The 23,770-nt window shown below is 42.0% G+C and overlaps 1 protein-coding gene across 4 annotated transcripts in view; it reads right to left on the bottom strand.

The window, feature by feature from the left end:
* The window catches only part of LOC142373498 (inter-alpha-trypsin inhibitor heavy chain H3-like), a 40,339-nt gene that overhangs the window by 11,274 nt on the left and 5,295 nt on the right, over positions 1-23,770 (bottom strand). Inside the window, exon 3 of one of the 4 annotated variants that reach the window (XM_075456782.1) lies at positions 17,568-17,720. The exons of 2 other annotated variants lie outside the window; for them this stretch is intronic. The gene's annotated coding sequence lies outside the window, so the exon portion shown is untranslated. Of the gene's footprint in view, positions 1-17,567; positions 17,775-23,770 lie in introns of those variants that run through there. One more of the 4 variants, XM_075456783.1, reaches the window with a different exon arrangement.

Here is a 23,770-nt window from a genome sequence, read left to right as displayed (position 1 = left end):
TTCACACTCGATCTTAATAAGGAAGGAGGTGCCCTGTAATTTCAGTATGTCATTTATTTAACTTGGATGCCTCTCTTTTAAAGGCAAGGCAAGGCATCTTTATTTATATGGCGCATACCATGCTACGTGTTTGTTTCATACCACAGGCAACTCAATGTGCTTTACATAAAGACAAGGCATTTAAAAGAACAGCATAAAGCAGCAATTTAAAGAGAAAAATAGAATGAAAATTAAAAACACAGTTAAAAGCAATCAAAGAAGAGGGGAAATATAAACTCAACCATAAGCACACCGAAAGAGAAATGTGTTTAACCTGGATTTAAAAGTGCTTACAGTTGGGGCTGATTTCAGTTCTGCTGGTAGTTTGTTCCAGTTGTGTGCAGCATAACAGCTAAAAGCTGCTTCACCGGGTACAGTTTGAACTTTGGGCTCCACTATCTGACCTGAGTCAGCAGATCTCAGAGCTTTACTGGGTTTATACTCTGCTAGCATGTCATTCATGTATTCTGGACCTAAACCGTTCTGTGATTTGTAGACGAGTAGCAGAACTTTATAATCTATTCTGTATCTGACCGGGAGCCAATGTAAAGACTTGAGAACTGGGGTGATGTGATGTGATCTCTTTGTTCTGGTTAAAACTCGGGCTGCAGCGTTCTGAATGAGCTGCAGCTGTTTGAGACTCTTTTGGGGGAGTCCAGTCAGAAGACCGTTACAGTAGTCAAGTCTGCTGGAGATGAAAGCATGAATCAGCTTCTCCTGATCTGTTTGGGACATGAAACCCTTCATTCTGGATATGCTCTTAAGTTGATAAAAGGCTGATTTGGTGACTGATTTGATATGATAGTTGAAGGTCAGGTCTGAGTCTATCAGCACGCCGAGGTTCCGGACTTGGTTTTTAGTTTCTAGAGACAGTGACTCAAGATGTTTACTGACAGCAAACTTCTTCTCTTTGTTGCCAAACACAATGACCTCAGTTTTCTTCTTGATTTAACTGAAGGAAATTTTGGTTCATCCATTTTTTGACTTGCTCTAAACAGTCGCACAATGACTCTATAGGACTGCAGTCATCTGGAGACAGTGCCAGATATATCTGTGTGTCATCTGCATAGCTGTGGTAGTTGACTTTAGAGTTCTTCAGAATTTGATCCAGAGGCAGCATGTATAGAGTGAACAGAAGGGGTCCAAGAACTGACCCCTGAGGAACTCCACATGTCATAGCCACTCGATCAGATTGATTACTTCCAATAGTCACAAAATAACTCTGCTCCTCCAAGTAGGACCTGAACCATTCTAGGACTGTCCCGCTGAGTCCTGCACAGGTTTCCAACCTGTTCAGCAGTATACTGTGATCCACAGTGTCAAATGCAGCACTGAGATCCAACAGGACCAGAACTGACACCTTGCCTGAGTCAGTGTTCAACCTTATGTCATTTAACACTTTAATAAGAGCCGTTTCTGTACTGTGGTGAGGTCGGAAGCCTGACTGAAATTTGTCAAGGAGTCCAAGAAGTTACTGAGTTGATTAAAAACCACTTTCTCAACAATCTTGGCTATAAAAGGAAGATTTGAGATGGGTCTGTAGTTGGTTAAAATAGAAGCATCCAATGTTGTCTTTTTTAGGAGTGGCTTGATGGCAGCTACTTTTAAGGGTTTAGGAAACGTGCCTGATTGAAGTGAGCAGTTTATTATTTGCTGCAAATCTGTTTGGACAGAGCTTACAATAGTTTTAAAGAAGTCAGATGGCATTGTGTCAAGACAGGATGTCGATGGTTTAAGATGCCGGACTGTTTCTTCTATAGTTTTTTGGTCAACTGTATTGAATTCTGACATCATAGTTAATTGATTCCTAGGTGGTTTTAAGGATTACGTCATTTTATTATTTTGCTGATTTATGTTGATATTTAGCCTTATAGATTTGATTTTCTCATTGAAAAAACAAGCAAATTCATTTCATTTTTCAGAGTTCTGAAACTATCTGTTTTGGGGGGGGGTTGTAAGCTTATCAACCATAGCAAACAGAGCACGAGTGTTGTTGATGTTCTTATTAATCATTTCAGATAAGTGTTGCTGTCTAGCCTGGAGTAACCCATGGTTAAAATTACAAAGACTTTGTTTGTCTTAAAAAAGCCTTTTGTTAGTCCCTCATTTTCCCCAAATGCTGAGGAAAGTGATTTCACTCAAACCTTAGAAGTTAATAGGAAGGGTCTGCTGAGTTGCTACACCCAATTCACCACAAAACTCCCCAAATACTCTAACCTCAGAGAGCCCATCTTGATTCAAACACAAACTTTAGAAACTATTAAGGCCCATCTGCCAGCTAAGCTGTTTTCATTCAAATTACAATAACCATATTTAGCTTCCGGTTTCCTGTTCTTTTGAAGTAATCCGTGTTTCATCTTCTGTTCATCCCCTTTCACACTGCCGAATTACCCGCGTTTAATTCGCGAATTTAGCGTGTCCGCTGTTGTGTTCACACTGCCAACCCGGGCTGCCGCGTCAACTCGACTCGCCTTTCGACCCGCGTCGGACCCTAGTCTTTTTGCCGAGCCGAGTTTGGTGTGAACGCAATCGACGCGGGTCGGACGTGGGCGTGACGTGAGGAGTTTAAAAGACAGAATGGACAGCTGATTCAGAGCAACAGCGACAGGTGAGGACAAGTTTCACTCTGTGTTAGCCTACATCAAGTTGGAGACATTTTTTAATATGGCCAACTGGTGAGACAAGGAGGTCCGCGAGCTCCTCAGCCCCCGAACAGAGGACGTTATTTTCCGCCACATTTCGGGTAGGGTGAAAGATGGACCTCTGCTGGAAGGGCTGGCGAGAAAGATGGGAGAGCGCGGTTTCCCACGCACCGTAAAGTAACATCTCCATGAACTGCATTGCAAAAATGAGTTCTCAAGGTGTCCCGCCATCGTTTGTTTGAAAAATTTGATGCAGACAGGTGTATTTCACCCTACCTCCGACGCATGGCTTGTGCCTACGTCATTGTACACGCCCAGCATTTTATGTGTTTCGTGTGACGCTCTGCCACTAGGCAACGCCCCCTGAACTCGGTTTCAGGAGACACGGGTCACCCTGACACGCCAAGCGTTCACATTGCTTGACGCGGGTCGAAGGTGTAATTTGGACCCGCTAAGATAGCGGGTCGCAGTGTGAAAGGGGCTTCTAAGAGGTGTATTTCACCCATGATCGCGCTGCTGTGAAAAGATTTTCAGCCCAAGTCATACTCCAGCCACCCGATGAATCCACAGCGGTTTGATGTGACACCAAGTTTGACCCCACCTATTTTGTGCGATGTGAAGGCAGTCTGTATTCCAGGGTACAAGAATCTGACCGACTCTTGTAGAAGTTTGTCTTTAGGGCGTTCAGCCTAAAACTCGAGCAGAAAGGTTTAAGAAAATGAGGAGAAACGGCACATAGTGCAACACCGCTGACAATGAATAGGGTGTGCTGGCTGAATGGATTTGTCAGTACATTTGAAAATGTAAGCACGGGTACAATTCGTGCTTCTAACAATTTCCTACAGATTAAGATGACTATTTTCTAATTTGTCTTTAATTAATGGCACCAAAACGTCTGGGTTAGTTGTAGCTACCAAACAAACAAAAAGAGAACACTATAATTTGAGTCAGGGGCACATATTCAGTGTTAACTACATGCTAGAGAGCATTTCTGCCATTAAGTCTTTTACAGGAACGCATTTTCCAGCACAAAAAAGCCACCTGGTTAACGTTTCTTGTGGGCAGGTGAGCAGTGGCACAAAATGTTATTTCTGAGTCTCTGTCATTTCTTTCGATCCACATATCATCCTGTTTATTACTGGCAAATACAAGAACTTTGCACTTTAACAAAGGACAAATAAATGATTAAGGAAAATGGGCAGATACAACAACAAACACGTAGCATTGCATAGCATGCATAGCAGTAATATCAAAGTAAAGTATTGCCACAAAGCTATCCCATTTGTCTCCATTAAATTTCACAATTTTTCGATTTAAAGAACCAAGAAAGCGTACACACACTTTAAAATCCACATTGTGCAGTCATGAAAGAAAAGACTTCAGTTCTTATTCAATTTTCGCTGCAGTGTGACTGCGTGCTGAACACACTGGCTGCAGGGTCTTTGGCAGCAACAGGCGTGGTGAGCACTTTTTCTGCTCCTGAGGGGTATTCCACGAAAGTAGCTAAAGAAAGCCAGGCTGTAGAGGGAAAGCCTCGCTTGAACTAACACCATCTCCCAATTAAGCCTCAAGTCGTTCCATGAAGACATTTTAGCTGCATTTTAGTTTTGAAAGTTTCATACCATTGTCAATTGTTGCACATTTATTTCACTGTCCTCATGTATTTATGCTCTCCTCTTTGTGTTATAATGTGTTTACATAAAGCATGCTGAATTGTCTCTGTATGAGATGTACAGCACAAATATACTGGCCCTGCTCAGTTTGTTAATAACCCAATAATCGACACGCATCATCATACTTTGTGACTATATTATTGTGAGTGTGTGACCCACATATTATTTTTTCACTGTTACATCTCAACAAGAGCAATCTTAAAGCGGCAGTCGGCAACTTTTTTTTAGTCATATTAGCTTGAACTGTCATGGGATTCTGGAAGTAGAATATTAAATAGTCTGTTTAGGAAAAATAACGAAATCTGTAGCTCCCTCTGAAGCCTGTAATCATGCTTGCAAAAACCGAGCGCTCCCGGCTGTTTTTAACCAATCAAGTTAGGGTGGAGGAATCCTACCTGTCAATCACAGCTTGTGCACATGCTGCTGAGCGTGAGTCTGCCCCAGCTTGTGTGCAGGGCCGGCCCGAGGCATAAGCGAACTATGCGGTGGCTTGGGGCCCCCAAACTTTCATCGGGGCCCCCCGAGAGGACTCCCTACAGGGTGAGCACCGACCGCGATGAAGAACGCCATCTGTATCTGACTTCTCAGTGACCTATATTTTTCAACCGAGTGATTCATCCTGTCTACACAATCTTTGTTTTCCCCCGTGCTCTGCCTACCGGTCAAGTGACCGTAGCCAGCCAATTAGCTGGCTATATTACCGTCAATCTGGAAGTGCCGGGAAATACGAGAGAAGCCTTGATTCGTTTGCTGCAGGTACGGCTATTAACTTGTTTTACTTTGTTCTTCGCCTTTATTGAGCACTGATCTCTTATACTATGCATTACCTAATCGTAGGAGCCGAGCTACCATGTCCCAAAGTGCTGTATAGGAGTGTTGGTTAAACAAAATGCGTGGAATTGGTAAGCTTTGCATTTGTTTGCATCTTAGTTTAGCATTAGCCGCTCCCTGTGTTTTAATGGGTCCGGTTAGCATTGTTAACACTTATGCCAACTTTCTACACTTGTTTTTGCACTTATTATGATCTAAACTTAATCCCGATCATGTTGATTTGGACAATACATCGATCTAATACTGTTTAACTATTTCTAGGTACATCGTGGCATTTTTAGCCTTAACATTGTGTCATATTGACTGTTTCCAAGCATTAGCACTTTAGATGCTGTCTGCTATCAAATTTTTAAATGTATTGAATGTGTATTAGCACTATGCACTTTCTAATTGAATGTAAATGATTTTATTAAGCATTTAGTCAATGTCTTAATTTAATGCAGAATCTTATGTACAATAGTAATTTATACAAATTATTTATTACATTATGACTTGCATATTGACTAACTTTATTTTGTGTACACATGGAATGATTATGATAGATTACAAGTTATTTATTATTGTAATTTATATATAGACAGACAATTTGTATTGAGTGGTCCTGTTTCTATTATACAGACCAGGTCCCTGATGGCGAGCTAAAAGAAACCTGAACTAGCCTCATAGCCAACCGACTTGCACCTACCTCCATGGGCTGGTAGGAGGCTCTTGCAGCAAACTTGTCCCCTCTCACACCTTACACTCCATTCTACAGCCCCAACACACAAACACACACTTCCCTCACGAACCCTTCCCTTGATTTTGGGGCTCGTATGAACTGTTTTATTCATTCAGAGCTGTGCAAAGGCTGGACTTTTTGGCATGTGGTTTCACGCCACAGCCACATGTTGTTGAACATTTACACCATTATTTCATTCGCAATTATATGTTGGATCTTGTTCTGTCTAGTGAACTGATTGTCTGTCCCGAATGGCCATTTCATTCATTTATGCAATTATTCTAAATGTTTAATGTTGTTTGTCTTGTGTTGTCTCAATACATGGTACCTTTTTATTTTGCAACCAGTCTCCGTCTCCTCTCTCCTAGAGTAGAATCTAACCTTCTGATACTAGCCTGTGTATACATATCAGCCATACGTTATTAATACAATACATATTTTACTAGCGTATATGCTACACATAGTTTTCAGAAAAGCATTGTTCATTGCACTTGTTAAAATGCTGTTCTGTTGTACAACTCGATTGATTTTGTGACATTACCTTATCTATTTGTTTTAAGCATTTTATTTATTTTTATTTGAACTATTATTATGCAACAAGACAATGTCAATGTCATTTGGGTTATTTAAGTTGTGAGAAATTGCACATTTTGCACATTTGTTGTGAATTTAAAAGAAATTAAACGGGTAAACTTTTAAATACATTGTCTTGTCTGCTGATTTTTACTTTCAAATGGTGAAATTAATATGCCACGCATGTTCACTCTAGTGTACATTTTTGTTTTAGTTCAATCCACAAGTAAGATTAAAACCAGTCAGAATGACACTGGTATGTTTTAAGCAATGAAGCATAAGGCATTATGCATGAAGCATTATGGTAATGAAAGTGGATATGTTACACGCATTGTGTAGCCTATAGGATGATGACACATCTGATGCTGAGATGATGATATGGGGGCCCCCAATGAAATTTTGCTTAGGGCCCCATAAAGGCTTGGGCCGGCCCTGCTTGTGTGCGCTCACACTGGTGTGAACTCACGTGCACAACCTCGTCCACAGAGGGGGAGGGGTTTGGGGGGCGATTCGGAGCTTGTTAGAGGTTGGGGGAGGGACCTGAAAGTTGTATCAGTTCGAATTTTCCGACTTTAGACTCGCAATTTTGAAAACCTGCCGACTGCAGCTTTAACAGCCAAAAGCGTACCTGGCAGAAGGTTAAAGTAAAGTACAGGAACATATTTCAGAGTGGTAAGTAGCCTTTGAAGAAATGTGTTTGTCCAATAAAGAGAGCACCAAACTAGATATGGAATACAAGAAAATGAAAATAATAAAGATGCACGCTGTGCATGCCGCAACCATCCCCTACACTGATCTCCTGTAATGTCTAAACATGCAGCGTCCGTTGCATGGAGCAGGGATCTTTGGTCTTGAGCATGATGCTCATACACTCTCCACCTCCAAGCAGAGAGAAACTCCTCAATAGGATTAAGGAAAGGGGAATAATATGAGATTCTATATGGTATTGATGGTATCATGTTCTTGGCCCATTTTGACAATTGAACAGATTATTGTGCATGTGATGACTTATACAATGAAATCATGCTGACATATTTTGGTGGAAGAACCATTAGACCAAGAATCAACTAATTAGTTCAGATCACCAAAATCTATTCACTTGGAAAATGTGCTAAATGTAGGCAAACTGTGCAAACTGTGGGCTACTTGTACTTAATCTTTTGCAGAGATGCACTGAAATAATTGACATGTATATTAAGACAATTGTGATTTGATGAAAGCAATGAGAAATGCCATTCTGTTGTGAACAATTGCGAGGTGGTTTGGAGATTTGTCCATGTTATTTTGATAATGTAATTTCTGTTTCAAGAAATAAGCCAAACCAATAGAGAGAAACTGTAACACCAACTGTCCGGAACACCAATCAACCACCAACAGACATGTGCAGCAACCCGTTCCTCTTTAGGACCCTGGGGAGTGTACCCATGGGTACACTGAAGTGCAAGGATTCATGTCATCACTTTTCAATGAAGGCCACCATTGAGAATGAGGAGTTGTCGTCATAGTACACAGCCCCGCCCCTATCTGCCATGTTGGCTGGATGCTAGCGTGAAAACGCCATTGTCTCCGTTCGTTTACAGTGTACGCGTGTGTTTTTAAATCAGTAAGTTTAAACGGTGCGGAATTGCAAGAACATGCCTGGAAATCACTGCTGTGTGAAGAACTGTTCCAGTACCTCACATAATACGTTTGGAAAACATAGGAACAACAAAATACATTTTTTTAGGTTTCCTAAATGGATGCAGCATCAGGGAGAGCAGATGTCTGACCTGACGAGGAGACGCCAGATTGTACTAAACACCAGATTTTATTTGGCGTAAACTTAACTTTGAACTCCGCGTGGGGAAGCATTTAAAAAAAAAAAAAAAAAAACATATTTAAGCTAATTCGATTATTTTTTTGTTTAATGAGCGGACAAAAAGCGCAGTTTGTGGTAGGGTACATATAATAAGTAATTCAATTAGCTGCTTTTTCAGCTCCTGAGAGGTACAGACGTTGAGAATTAAATGTGTCGTTGGGCTAAAATCAAATGACAACTAAATAGCTAAACATAAGCTTTAGCATACATCAAAACATTGGAAATGTTTGTGTACATTGAACATCTCGTTAATCTAGTGTTTACGAAACAAGTCTTAACTTGTAAGTAGTAACTTACACCGAAGACAAGATAATTGACTATGTCCATATATGTGCACGGAGGTAATTGGTCCAGGTCTCTGTGCCATTCTGCTGCAGGGAGCTCGTAAGGATCAATATTTTGGATGCTCAAGAGCTTCTCCAAATACCGCTGCTTTGCGCTTGTAATAAGCTTGTAATAAGCTTGTCCCTGTAAGGTCCCTTTTCTTTCGCCTTATCTTTCTGCATTGCTTTGCTTTCTTTCTTTCTTTTTTTTTGTATTCGTCTCTGTCCTGCCGAAATGACAAATGCGGGAAGATATCTGGAATATATAGGCGCGCTTCCGTTAAGTTCTGATGGCGTTGCCCCTGGCAACCAATAACGTCTCCTGCCAACATGGCCGACCGGAGTCACGTGACTCCTCATTCTCAATAGCTCAAACACAATCTTTAAAACAAATAAAGTGGCCGTGTATATAAGATTAGATTCATACATTATTAACAATGCTATCATTTCACAAGCATCAAACACCATTACACTGCATGTCAATGTAGAAAAATTTGCCTTTTAAAAGAGCTAACTTTAAATGCAATCAGAATTCAACTTACAACCAATTTAGGCCTTCAATCCAACCCAAAAAGCTTGAAAATTTTCCAGATCGAAGGGAAGGTAAGGTGTTGGGTACCACCGAATGCAATAAGAATATAAAAACTAAAGAACCTCGACAAACAACTTACACCGATATGTCACCCAGAGCATATAATGGGACTTTAATAAGAGGACGTGGGCAGGGAGGGGTCAGGATGGTACGGAAGAGTATTAGGGCCAGGCATAAGAAAAAATAAAAATATTTTGCCTGTCAACTTTATTCTCGACATGTCGACTTTAATCTCGACATGTCAACTTTATTCTCGACATGTCGACTGTAGAAGCTAAGCAATGCTTTAAGCCACTGAGGTGTTTCACTTGTTAAAACCTAATTGACGCGCTTGGACCAAACCATCACGGATGAATGAGTACCCTGTTGCCTTTGAGTTTTTACAAACAACTCCGTTTATTTGCCTCTCATGGTCCACGTCTCGGGCTGCACGGTGGTGTGGTGGTTAGCACCGTCGCCTCACAGCAAGAAGGTTCCAGGTTCAACACCCAGCTGGGGCCTTTCTGTGTGGAGTTTGCATGTTCTCCCCGTGTATGCGTGGGTTCTCTCCGGGTACTCCGGCTTCCTCGCACTGTCCAAAGAAATCATGCATGTTAGGTTGATTGGCATCTCTAAATTGTCCTTAGGAGTGAGTGTGAGCGTGCATGGTTGTTTGTCTCGTTTGTCTCTATGTGGCCCTGCGATGGACTGGCAGCCTGTCCAGGGTGTACCCTGCCTCTCGCCCATTGACTGCTGGGATGGGCTCCAGCCCCCCCGCGACCCGATCGACGGATTCAGCGGTATAGATAATGGATGGGTCCACGTCTCATGATTACATCCGTACGGAGCATTATATGTTGCTGCACAGCGGTCAAAAACTGTTTTGTTGTCCGGAAACACCTGACGAGCCCCCAACATACATACAATAGGCTGACCCGCCAATCACAATCCGACAACAATTAACAAATCTGCTCTTACACTCCGGCCCCTAATTGTCATGGCCGGCAGACATGGCAATTCAATACAGACAATATTAATAAGAGCATGATATGAAGTACATGGAAATGCAAAATTTACACTTCCTGTACCAGGCAAGGTTTGGTCACAGGTCTCTCAATGACACTATTTTTAGTCTGTAGCTTGACAGAACGCACCATGCCCTTTGAATCAGGAAAAATATCCAACACTTTCCCAAGAAGCCAGGAACCACGAGGGGCTGAGGAATCCATAATGACAACAACATCTCCAACTGTCAGACTCTGTTTCCTCTGATTCCACTTCTGTCTTTCTTGCAGTAGGGGCAGATATTCCCAGATCCAACGCTTCCAAACCAAATCCGAGATGTATTGAGCTTGCCTCCAGCGTCGCTTCACATACATATCAGAAGATCTGAAAAGTCCCGGTGGCAAGGCTGGTTTTCCCTTCAGAAGAAGAAGATGGTTGGGAGTGAGCGCTTCCAAATCATTTGGGTCGTCAGACAGCTGTGTAATAGGACGATCATTCAAAATAGCTTCAACCTCGCACATGACCGTGTGAAACCCGTCATCATCAAGTGTCTGCTGGTGTAAAACTGAGTTAAGAACACGCCTGACTATGCGTATCATGCGTTCCCAAACTCCGCCATGATGAGACCCGGCCGGAGGATTGAAGCTCCATTTAACTCAAACTGCAGTTTGCTTATCGCCATGGAGTTGGAGTTGAAGACGCTATCATACACCTGCTTCAACAAACCCACTGTCATCTGGATAAAGCAGGCAGCACTGTGAGGATCATGTTCTTTGATTTCTCCAGTGCATTTAACACAATCCAGCCTGATCTGCTTCGTCTGAAACTCCAGAAGACTCAGGTGGAGGCCTCAACAATCACCTGGATTAATGACTACCTGACAAACAGACCACAGTTTGTCAGACTGAAGAATTGTGTGTCTAACCAGGTGATCAGCAGCACAGGAGCACCACAGGGGACTGTACTCTCACCATTCCTTTTCACTCTGTACACTTCAGACTTCCAGTACAAGTCAGACTCCTGTCATCTACAGAAATATTCAGATGACTCTGCAGTTGTCGGGTGTATCAGAGATGGACAAGAAGCTGAGTACAGAGAGCTGGTGGACCGCTTTGTGGCATGGTGTGGGAACAATCATCTCATCTTGAATGTTAACAAAACAAAGGAGATGATTGTAGATTTCAGGAGAAACAGGGTCAGATCAAACCCTGTTTCCATCATGGGAGAAGAAGTGGAGGTGGTTGAGGAATATAAATACCTTGGTGTTCATGTGGACAACAGACTGGACTGGAGACACAACAGTGAAGCAATCTACAAGAAAGGACAGAGCAGACTGTACTTCTTGAGGAAGCTAAGGTCCTTCAAGGTTTGCAACAAGATGTTGCAGATCTTCTACAAGTCTGTTATTGAGAGCGTCATTTCCTCTTGCGTCATCTGTTGGGGCAGCAGCATCAGAACCAGGGACCTAAAAAGACTCAACAACCTGATAAGGAAGGCTGGTTCTGTTCTGGGGACGACTGTGGAACCTCTGGAGACAATAATGCAAAGAAGGATTTTGCATAAAATCAAGAGAATTATGGACAACCCTGAACATCCTCTCCATGAGACTGTTATCAGAAAACAGAGTCTCTTCAGTCAAAGGCTTCTTCAGTTTGGATGCAAAACGGACCGCTACAGGAAATCTTTCCTGCCCACAGCCATCAGCATCTATAATAACTCTTTGATTTAATTGAGCTACATCAACATTTAATTTCCCTCTGGGATAAATAAAGTATTTTTGAATTGAATTGAATTGAATTGAATTGAATTGAATTGAACTCCTGCTGAAATTAAAGCTCCATGAATGTGCTCATGGTTTAGCTCCCCAACAGCCTCCCGTAGTTCTCTCTCAGCTCCAATAAAATTTGTTCCATTGTCCGATCTGATATGAAGGACCTGACCTCTCCTGCTGATAAAGCGTTGTATTGCATTAATGCAAGCATCCGTTTCCAACGAGTTTGCCACCTCTAGATGAACTGCCCGGCTGGCCATACAGGTAAATAACACTCCATACCTCTTGCAAGTCGCTCTCCCTCTTTTTATCCCCACAGGTCCAAAATAGTCAACTCCAACATTTGTGAACGGAGGCAGATCTGGAACAATTCTCTCCTTAGGAAGATCCGCCATCTTCTGCTCCATGGCCCTGCCATTAAGGCGTCTGCAATAACTGCACTGGGATATGATCTTCCTCACAGCTGCATTGGAATTAGTTATCCAGTACTTCCTCCTAAGTGTAGATAGGGTATGGTTTCGCCCACTGTGTCCTAGCAGTTGGTGCGTGTTCCTGAGAAGAAGCATAGAGATATGCTGCTCCTTAGAAAGGATGAGGGGATGTTTTTCCTCTGATGGCATCGCTCCTTTGCTTAATCTCCCTCCCACTCTTAAGAGTCCATCTTCCAACATGGGATCTAGCTTGTAAATGGAACTTTGTCTGCTTACTATGTGCTTCTCAGACAACAGTGAGGAAATTTCAGGTGCAAACCTTTGCTGCTGACAGTAGCTGATGATAGCTAGTTCAGCCTTCTCCAAATCCTTTGGTGCAAGCACACTGCTCTGCTGTTTGACAGTAGCCCTTTTTTCTCCCAATTGACCAGTCTGTGGTCCAGAGGCCTTTCGCTGACGACTAAGCTCCAACAGATGACCTCTCAACTTCAGGAACCAAGCCACTGCCACTTTAAGTCTTCTCCAACATGAAAAGTAAGTTATAAGATGATCAGTGGGATTCAATGCATCATGAACAGTGACATTCACATAAGCCTCCTTCCTGACCTCTGGATCATCAGAATCCATCTTGACATCATGATCACTTACTGGCCAATCTGCCTCATGCTTCCAGAGAAAACTGGGTCCTTCCAGCCAGCCTTGATTTTTTAGAAACTCTGACACTTTCATCCCCCTTGATGCAGCATCAGCTGGTCTTTAGTTCCAATGTGCCTCCATTGAGCAGGGCTTGAGATTTCTCGTATGGCTGAGATCCTATTTGCCACAAACGTATGGAACCTCCTATCTTCATTATTGATGTATTTCAATACTGACGTGCTGTCCGTCCAAAACAGACTCATCCAGATGGATTTGAAGCTCGGCCTTTAGCATGGCATCCACTCTGGCAGCTAGGACGGCAGCAGTCAATTCCAATCTTGGGATTGTTACATCCTTTAAAGGTGTGACTCTGGCTTTGCCCAAAAGGAATGTAACATGAACCTCACCTCTGGAGTTCTTCAGCCTGATGTAACTTACAGTACCATAGCCATCTTTGCTGGCATCTACAAAGTGATGCAATTGGCTACATATGGGGTCAAAGTTTTCTGGCTGTAAACAGCGTTCAGCTTTGAATGACAACAATAGCTTGACCTCCTGTAACCACACTTCCCATTTCTGTAAGATGTCTGGTGGTATTGCATCATCCCATCCACAATTTCTTCTGCAGAGCTCCTGTTGTAGCATCTTAGCAGAGAGAGTGACTGGCGACAGAAATCCCAGAGGATCATATACAGCACTGGTTGTAGACAACATCCCCCGTCTGGTTAGAGACTGCTGTTTGACCTCTATCTTGAACTTAAATGAGTCTGACTCTACGCACCAGAGCAGACCCAAAGCTCTCTCAATGGGAAGTTTGTCTCTATCCAGATCAAGCTCTTTTAGATCCTTCGCCCTCTGATCTTCAGCAATGCTCTGCAGCACTGAACGACTGTTACTCATCCACTTTTCCAAGACAAACCCACCTCTCTTACAGAGAGCACTGAGCTCTTTGACTCGTTGTTTTGCTGCCTCTTCTGTGCTCAAACTGAGCAAACAGTCATCCACATAAAAGTTTTGTTGAACAGCTTGAACAGTTTCGGCAGAAAAATCAGAGCTATTATCATCAGCAGTTTTCCTTAATATATAGCTAGCGCAACTTGGTGAGGACACGGCCCCAAATATGTGCACCGTCATCCTGTAGACTGCTAGTTCTTTGCTGAGGTCTCCCTCCGGCCACGAGAGAAAGCGCAGAAAGTCTCTGTCTTCTTCTGCCACCTTCACCTGATAAAACATTGCCTGGATGTCACCCATACATGCCACAGGTTCCTGTCTGAAACGAATGAGGACTCCAAGCAATGAACTGGTCAGATTTGGCCCTTGCAATAGTTCGCTGTTCAATGACATGCCTTGATACGTGGCTCCACCATCAAACACCACTCGAAGAGAACCCTTTTTGGGATGATGGACACCGTGGTGGGGTATATACCACACTTTTCCTGGTCTGCCTTGCAACTGTTCCAGAGGCACCTTTTCTGCATAACCCTTTTCAATGACATTATTTAGACAACTTGAATATTCTCTGTGAAATTCTGGGTTGCTCATAAACCTTTTCCTGAGTCCAAGTATCCTTTGCTCTACTACTTTAAAGCGGTTTGGCAGGTGAGCATCCTGTCTCTCGAAGGGCAACTTAAGGCAGTATCTCTCTTCCTGTAGTGTTGCAGAGGATTCCATAATCTCCATAAACTTTATGTCTTCTCTAGACAGCTCTTTGTTCTCTGAAGGCCGTTCATTAAAATCATGCTGATTGTTCAGCATGAGCTCCAAATTAGTCACTGAAATTTGATTCACCACAACAGAGGAAAGCTTCATGTCATCATTACTGCAGTTTCCATTTAAAGGCCCATTGATAACCCAGCCCAACACTGTTCTTATAGCATATGGACCGTTTTCAGAACTGTTCAACATTAGTCTTTGGAATATGAAGGGCAGTGGGATGCTGTTGATCACAAACCTCACAGACCAGACGTTTACCACAGTCACGGCTTATGTGTCCAACCAAACAACCAAAGCATTTTCCCTTTTCCTCTAGGAACCAGATTTTTTCTGTGTTTTTTACGTTGGAACTGTTGGCATTTCTCCAAGAGAAGAGTACATGTACACCAAGAACAATACAAAACGTCCTGTCTCTTTGCATTGCTTGTGTGAGCATTTTCTTCAGATGAGTTGACAGGCATTACTGTAGTGGCAAAACTACTTCCTTTCCCTCTGAATGACTTTGTTTGCATTTTGAACGTGTTACAGGGTTTTGAAGCAGTTACATTCTGTGGTACAGGTAGTTCAATATTTCCAAAAATTGGATCAGAAAGGATCCTCACTTGTTTCTCCAAGAATGCAACAACATCAACAAAATGTGCCCTTCGATTGTAGTTTTCCATTATATCATGGGCAACAGCTCTCCACCTTTCACGATATTTATATGGCAATTTACAAATCACTGTTTTCATATTGCTTGGCATGTCTATTTCCTGCATACGGGGAAGCTCCTCCATCTTATTACAGCACCCACGTAGAAACAAACCATAGGCTTGCAAAGATTTAACATCCTCTGACTTTATTGCTGGCCAGGTTAAAGCCTTTTCAATATATGCATTAGCAATCTTGTAGTCATTACCGAAATGTTCCTGGAGCAAAGCTTTGGCTACAATGAAGCCACGTTCAGGATCCATGTGTTGACAACTTTGCACTAGTTCCCTTGGTTGCCCTCTGGTGAACTGATCCAAGTAATACAAGCAGTCAGCCTTACTTGCTTTGTCCTCCACACCTTGTTCAAATGATTTTGTAAAGGCTCTGTATTGGAACGGATCTCCCTCAAAGACAGGTATGTCACGTGGTGGCAGAGAAAGCAGGCGTTGTTGGTTCACCAAAGAGGCTGTGATTTCATTTTGTTTGCACATAATACTAACAATATCACCAAGTTGAGTCTGATCGTTTTGTCCATGATTCAATGGTTGTCTCCTGGTTTGTGTCACCCAAGCAGTCGTTTGATCATGCCGCAACCTTTGTGATGTTTCCACAGATGACAATTTTTTATTGTTGTTTGTTTGCATATCCATTGAGTGCCTTTGATTTTGCGGCATTGACCAATCCACTTGCTTTTGTGTTTTACAGGCTGCAGGCTCATACTCCTTGGCCATTGCATTGAGTACTTGTGGTGCCAGTTTCCTTTTTTCCTTTTCAAGATAAGAGTTCATACCATCTGTTGGTGCCTGAGAGAGCCTTTGTCCATCCATAGCTTGCAAAACTTCCAACATAACATCAGATGCAGCAAGTTCCGTCTCCAATTCGAGCTGTTCCTTTCTCCTTTTTATTTTTTGTTCTTGTTCCTCCAGTACATGTCGTTCCTTTAAGGCTGCCATACGAGCCATGACTGCAGCCTTTTCTGCTGCTGCCTTTATTTTTACAGAGGAAGCAGTGCTTGACCTGTGGCTTGTGACACTTTTGGTTGTGGCTTTACCCACATTAGAGACACTGTCATTTGGATTTATATTATCATTTTCAACACATTTCTCACCATTATTCTCAGTTTCAGACACCTGATTTTCATTTGATTTCATCCACATTTCAACTTCATCAATAAATTCATCATTAAACATCATTTTAGCCTTGAACCATGTTTCATGTCTTTCTTTTTCCTCCTGGGGCAACAAAATCATCAAAGAATCATGCACACATCTTATTTCATCACACAGTTCAATAAAGCCATGTAGGAAATTTTTTACCTCAGACATTTTAATACTTGGGGCTGCACGGTGGTGTAGTGGTTAGCATTCTCGCCTTACAACAAGAAGGTTCCAGGTTCAACACCCAGCTGGGGCCTTTCTGTGTGGAGTTTGCATGTTCTCCCCGTGTATGCGTGGGTTCTCTCCGGGTACTCCGGCTTCCTCCCACAGTCCAAAAAATCATGCATGTTAGGTTGATTGGCATCTCTAAATTGTCCTTAGGAGTGAGTGTGAGCATGCATGGTTGTTTGTCTCGTTTGTCTCTATGAGGCCCTGCGATGGACTGGCAGCCTGTCCAGTGTGTACCCTGCCTCTCGCCCATTGACTGCTGGGATAGGCTCCAGCCCGCCCGCGACCCGATCGACGGATTCAGCGGTATAGATAATGGATGGATTTTAATACTTTGAATAAACTCTTGAATGATTTTTTTAAAGCACTTGCTTTGTTTAGCTTTATCTTTCTAACATTTTGTAGTCGGTCGAGCTTGTCTGCGAGCCCTTTAACGGAAAGTTTGACCACTCGTTGGCTTGTCCGTGTGTCGCTACTGCCGGCGGCCACAGAATCCGGTTTGCCAGCAGCAACTGGTGCCCAAACACCCGACGGTGTGTCCACATTAATCCCCAAGTCCTCCATTCAAAGTCCGACAGTCACAATATGTTAATCAAACACAGTCAAATGTTTTCCACTTCAGCAACCAATCCACTGGAATTACGCCCCTACGTGTGCACACTTTTTAGATTTAGATGGCCATCTTTATGAGTGGTAGCGCAACCTTACCTATTCTGAAAGTTGTGGTCTGTGGTGAAGTTCTGAGGTGCTCTCACCGACGTCTCTCCTTGTGGCTCTCCCGTACCCGTACGCCTCCTCACCGGCCTCTGCTCACTCGCTCGCTCCTCCTCGCGATCCTGTGTCCTCAACGGCGTGTCCAGTCTGCAGGTGAACAGCTGACGCTCAGCTGATCCCAATCACAACACCAAGCCTGCTCCTTGGCTATCTCCTCCTTCCGTCCACCACCAAACGCAACAAAGTCCAACTTCAAATCTCCAACAGTTGTCGACTATTCAGACAGTTTTTGACTTGAATTGTAGAAGCTAAGCCAATGCTTTAAGCCACTGAGGTGTTTCGCTTGTTAAAACCTAATTGACGCGCTTGGACCAAACCATCACGGATGAATGAGTACCCTGTTGCCTTTGAGTTTTTACAAACAACTCCGTTTATTTGCCTCTCATGGTCCACGTCTCATGATTACATCCGTACGGAGCATAATATGTTGCTGCAAAGCGGTCAAAAACTGTTTTGTTGTCCGGACACACCTGACGAGCCCCCAACATAAATACAATATATATAGGCTGACCCGCCAATCACAATCCGACAACAATTAGACGACAATTAACAAATCTGCTCTTACATCGACTTTAGTCTCGACATTTTGATTTTATTCTCGACATTTCGACTTTAATCTCGACATTTCGATTTTATTCTCGACATTTCGACTTTATTCTCGACATTTCGATTTTAATCTCGACATGTAGACTTTATTCTCCACATGTCGACTTTATTCTCGACATGTCGACTTTATTTCGACTATATTCTCGACATGTCGACTTTATTCTCCACATGTCGACTTTATTCTCGACATGTCGACTTTAGTCTCCACATGTCGACTTTATTCTCAACATGTCGACTTTATTCTCGACATTTCGATTTTATTCTCGACATTTCGACTTTATTCTCGACATTTCGATTTTATTCTCGACATTTCGACTTTAATCTCGACATGTCGACTTTATTCTCGACATGTCGACTTTATTCTCGACATGTCGACTTTATTCTCGACATGTCAACTTTATTCTCGACATTTGGACTTTATTCTCGACATTTCGACTTTAATCTCGACATGTGGACATTATTCTCGACATTTCGACTTTATTCTCGACATGTCGACTTTAATCTCGACATGTGGACTTTAATCTCGACATGTCGACTTTATTCTCGACATGTCGACTTTATTCTCGACATTTGGACTTTATTCTCGACATTTCGACTTTATTCACGACATTTCGACTTTAATCTCGACATTTGGACTTTAATCTCGACATGTCGACTTTAATCTCGACATTTCGACTTTAATCTCGACATTTGGACTTTAATCTCGACATGTCGACTTTAATCTCGACATTTGGACTTTATTCTCGACATGTCGACTTTATTCTCGACATGTCGACTTTATTCTCGACATGTCGACATTATTTTCGACATTTTGACTTTAATCTCGACATGTCGACTTTATTCTCGACATGTCGACTTTAATCTCGACATGTCGACATTATTTTCGAGATGTCGACTTTATTCTCGACATTTCGACTTTATTCTCGACATGTCGATTTTATTCTCGACATTTCGATTTTAATCTCGACATGTGGACTTTATTCTCGACATGTGGACTTTATTCTCGACATTTCGACTTTAATCTCGACATTTCAACTTTATTCTCGACATGTCGACTTTATTCTCGACATGTGGACTTTATTCTCGACATGTCGACTTTATTCTCGACATTTCGACTTTAATCTCGAAATGTGTACTTTATTCTCGACATGTCGACTTTAATCTCGACATGTCGACTTTATCCTCGACATTTCGATTTTATTCTCGACATTTCGACTTTAATCTCGACATTTCGACTTTAATCTCGACATTTCGACTTTAATCTCGACATGTGGACTTTATTCTCGACATGTCGACTTTATTCTCGAAATGTCGACTTTAATCTCGACATGTCGACTTTATTCACGAAATGTCGACTTTAAAGCTATGGTAGGTAATCCTAGAGAGCTAGCAAGAGAGCTAGCAAGATTCGAAAGTGTCCCCTCCTCTAAGCTCCACCCCCCCCTCCCCATTCCGTCAGTGCTTCATCCAAAGCCGGTAGAACCGCATGCGCACACGGAGCAGGGAGCCGACAGAGGGGGGCGTAGGCAGAAAGCAGAGGCATCTGATTGGTTTTTGTAGGCGCTCCAATCCGAGATCTCGGATTGGTCAGCTTTTTCTCAGTCCTGCAGCTGCCACAGAGGTCTGATTATTTTCGTCCCTTTTTCTAAATACATCTCGTATAGATTTCTCTCAGGACAGACGGACCATTTCACCCAGTATTACAAAATGTGTTTCTGAACAGGATTACCAACCATGCCTTTAATCTCGACATGTTAACTTTATTCTCGACATGTCGACTTTAATCTCGACATTTCGACTTTAATCTCGAAATGTGGACTTTATTCTCGACATTTTGACTTTATTCTCGACATGTCGACTTTATCCTCGACATTTCGATTTTATTCTCGACATTTCGACTTTAATCTCGACATTTCGACTTTATTTTCGAGATTTCGACTTTAATCTCGACATTTCAACTTTATTCTCGACATGTGGACTTTATTCTCGACATTTCGACTTTAATCTCGAAATGTGGACTTTATTCTCGACATTTTGACTTTATTCTCGACATGTCGACTTTATCCTCGACATTTCGATTTTATTCTCGACATTTCGACTTTAATCTCGACATTTCGACTTTAATTTCGACATTTCGACTTTAATCTCGACATGTGGACTTTATTCTCGACATGTGGACTTTATTCTCGACATTTTGATTTTATTCTCGACATTTCGACTTTAATCTCGACATGTGGACTTTATTCTCGACATTTCGACTTTAATCTCGACATGTGGACTTTATTCTCGACATTTCGACTTTATTCTCGACATGTCGACTTTATTCTCGACATGTCGACTTTATTCTCGACATGTCGACTTTATTCTCGACATGTCGACTTTATTCTCGACATTTCGACTTTAATCTCGACATGTCGACTTTATTCTCGACATTTCGACTTTATTCTCGACATGTCGACTTTATTCTCGACATTTCGACTTTAATCTCGACATGTCGACTTTATTCTTGACATTTCGACTTCAATCTCGACATGTCGACTTTATTCTCGACATGTCGACTTTATTCTCGACATTTCGACTTTAATCTCGACATTTCGACTTTATTCTCGACATGTCGACTTTAATCTCGAGATGTCGACTTTATTCTCAACATGTCGACTTTATTCTTGACATTTCGACTTTAATCTCGACATTTCGACTTTATTCTCGACATGTCGACTTTAATCTCGACATGTCGACTTTATTCTCGACATGTCGACTTTATTCTTGACATTTCGACTTTAATCTCGACATTTCGACTTTATCCTCGACATGTCGACTTTAATCTCGACATGTCGACTTTATTCTCGACATGTCGACTTCAATCTCGACCTGTCGACTTTATTCTCGACATTTCGACTTTATTCTCGACATGTCGACTTTAATCTCGACATTTCGACTTTAATCTCGACATTTCGACTTTAATCTCGACATTACGACTTTAATCTCGACATGTCGACTTTAATTTCGACATGTCGACTTTATTCTCGACATTTCGACTTTAATCTCGACATTTCGACTTTATTCTCGACATGTCGACTTTATTGTTGACATTTCGACTTCAATCTCGACCTGTCGACTTTATTCTCGACATGTCGACTTTATTCTTGACATTTCGACTTTATTCTCGACATGTCGACTTCAATCTCGACATGTCGACTTTATTCTCGACATGTCGACTTTATTCTTGACATTTCGACTTTAATCTCGACATTTCGACTTTATTCTCGACATGTCGACTTTAATCTCGACATGTCGACTTTATTCTCGACATGTCGACTTCAATCTCGACCTGTCGACTTTATTCTCGACATTTCGACTTTATTCTCGACATGTCGACTTTAATCTCGACATTTCGACTTTAATCTCGACATTTCGACTTTAATCTCGACATTACGACTTTAATCTCGAGATGTCGACTTTAATCTCGACATGTCGACTTTATTCTCGACATTTCGACTTTAATCTCGACATTTCGACTTTATTCTCGACATGTCGACTTTATTGTTGACATTTCGACTTCAATCTCGACCTGTCGACTTTATTCTCGACATGTCGACTTCAATCTCGACATTTCGACTTTATCCTCGACATGTCGACTTTAATCTCGAAATGTCGACTTTAATCTCGACATGTCGACTTTATTCACGAAATGTCGACTTTAAAGCTATGGTAGGTAATCCTAGAGAGCTAGCAAGAGAGCTAGCAAGATTCGAAAGTGTCCCCTCCTCTAAGCTCCACCCCCCCCTCCCCATTCCGTCAGTGCTTCATCCAAAGCCGGTAGAACCGCATGCGCACACGGAGCAGGGAGCCGACAGAGGGGGGCGTAGGCAGAAAGCAGAGGCATCTGATTGGTTTTTGTAGGCGCTCCAATCCGAGATCTCGGATTGGTCAGCTTTTTCTCAGTCCTGCAGCTGCCACAGAGGTCTGATTATTTTCGTCCCTTTTTCTAAATACATCTTGTATAGATTTCTCTCAGGACAGACGGACCATTTCACCCAGTATTACAAAATGTGTTTCTGAACAGGATTACCAACCATGCCTTTAATCTCGACATGTTAACTTTATTCTCGACATGTCGACTTTAATCTCGACATGTCGACTTTATTCTCGACATTTCGACTTTAATCTCGACATGTGGACTTTATTCTCGACATTTCGACTTTAATCTCGACATGTGGACTTTATTCTCGACATTTCGACTTTATTCTCGACATGTCGACTTTATTCTCGACATTTCGACTTTAATCTCAACATGTCGACTTTATTCTCGACATGTCGACTTTATTCTCGACATTTCGACTTTATTCTCGACATGTCGACTTTATTCTCGACATTTCGACTTTAATCTCGACATGTCGACTTTATTCTCGACATTTCGACTTTATTCTCGACATGTCGACTTCAATCTCGACATGTCGACTTTATTCTCGACATGTCGACTTTATTCTCGACATTTCGACTTTAATCTCGACATTTCGACTTTATTCTCGACATGTCGACTTTAATCTCGACATGTCGACTTTATTCTCGACATGTCGACTTTATTCTTGACATTTCGACTTTAATCTCGACATTTCGACTTTATTCTCGACATGTCGACTTTAATCTCGACATGTCGACTTTATTCTCGACATGTCGACTTCAATCTCGACCTGTCGACTTTATTCTCGACATTTCGACTTTATTCTCGACATGTCGACTTTATTCTCGACATGTCGACTTTAATCTCGACATTTCGACTTTAATCTCGACATTTCGACTTTAATCTCGACATTACGACTTTAATCTCGACATGTCGACTTTAATTTCGACATGTCGACTTTATTCTCGACATTTCGACTTTAATCTCGACATTTCGACTTTATTCTCGACATGTCGACTTTATTGTTGACATTTCGACTTCAATCTCGACCTGTCGACTTTATTCTCGACATGTCGACTTTATTCTTGACATTTCGACTTTATTCTCGACATGTCGACTTCAATCTCGACATGTCGACTTTATTCTCGACATGTCGACTTTATTCTTGACATTTCGACTTTATTCTCGACATGTCGACTTTAATCTCGACATGTCGACTTTATTCTCGACATGTCGACTTCAATCTCGACCTGTCGACTTTATTCTCGACATTTCGACTTTATTCTCGACATGTCGACTTTAATCTCGACATTTCGACTTTAATCTCGACATTTCGACTTTAATCTCGACATTACGACTTTAATCTCGAGATGTCGACTTTAATCTCGACATGTCGACTTTATTCTCGACATTTCGACTTTATTGTTGACATTTCGACTTCAATCTCGACCTGTCGACTTTATTCTCGACATTTCGACTTTAATCTCGACATTTCGACTTTATTCTCGACATGTCGACTTTATTGTTGACATTTCGACTTCAATCTCGACCTGTCGACTTTATTCTCGACATGTCGACTTCAATCTCGACATTTCGACTTTATCCTCGACATGTCGACTTTAATCTC

This window comes from Odontesthes bonariensis, chromosome 23 (genome assembly GCF_027942865.1).
Source record: "Odontesthes bonariensis isolate fOdoBon6 chromosome 23, fOdoBon6.hap1, whole genome shotgun sequence".
Taxonomy (NCBI): domain Eukaryota; kingdom Metazoa; phylum Chordata; class Actinopteri; order Atheriniformes; family Atherinopsidae; genus Odontesthes; species Odontesthes bonariensis.
This window is presented reverse-complemented; position numbering and strand designations above follow the sequence as displayed.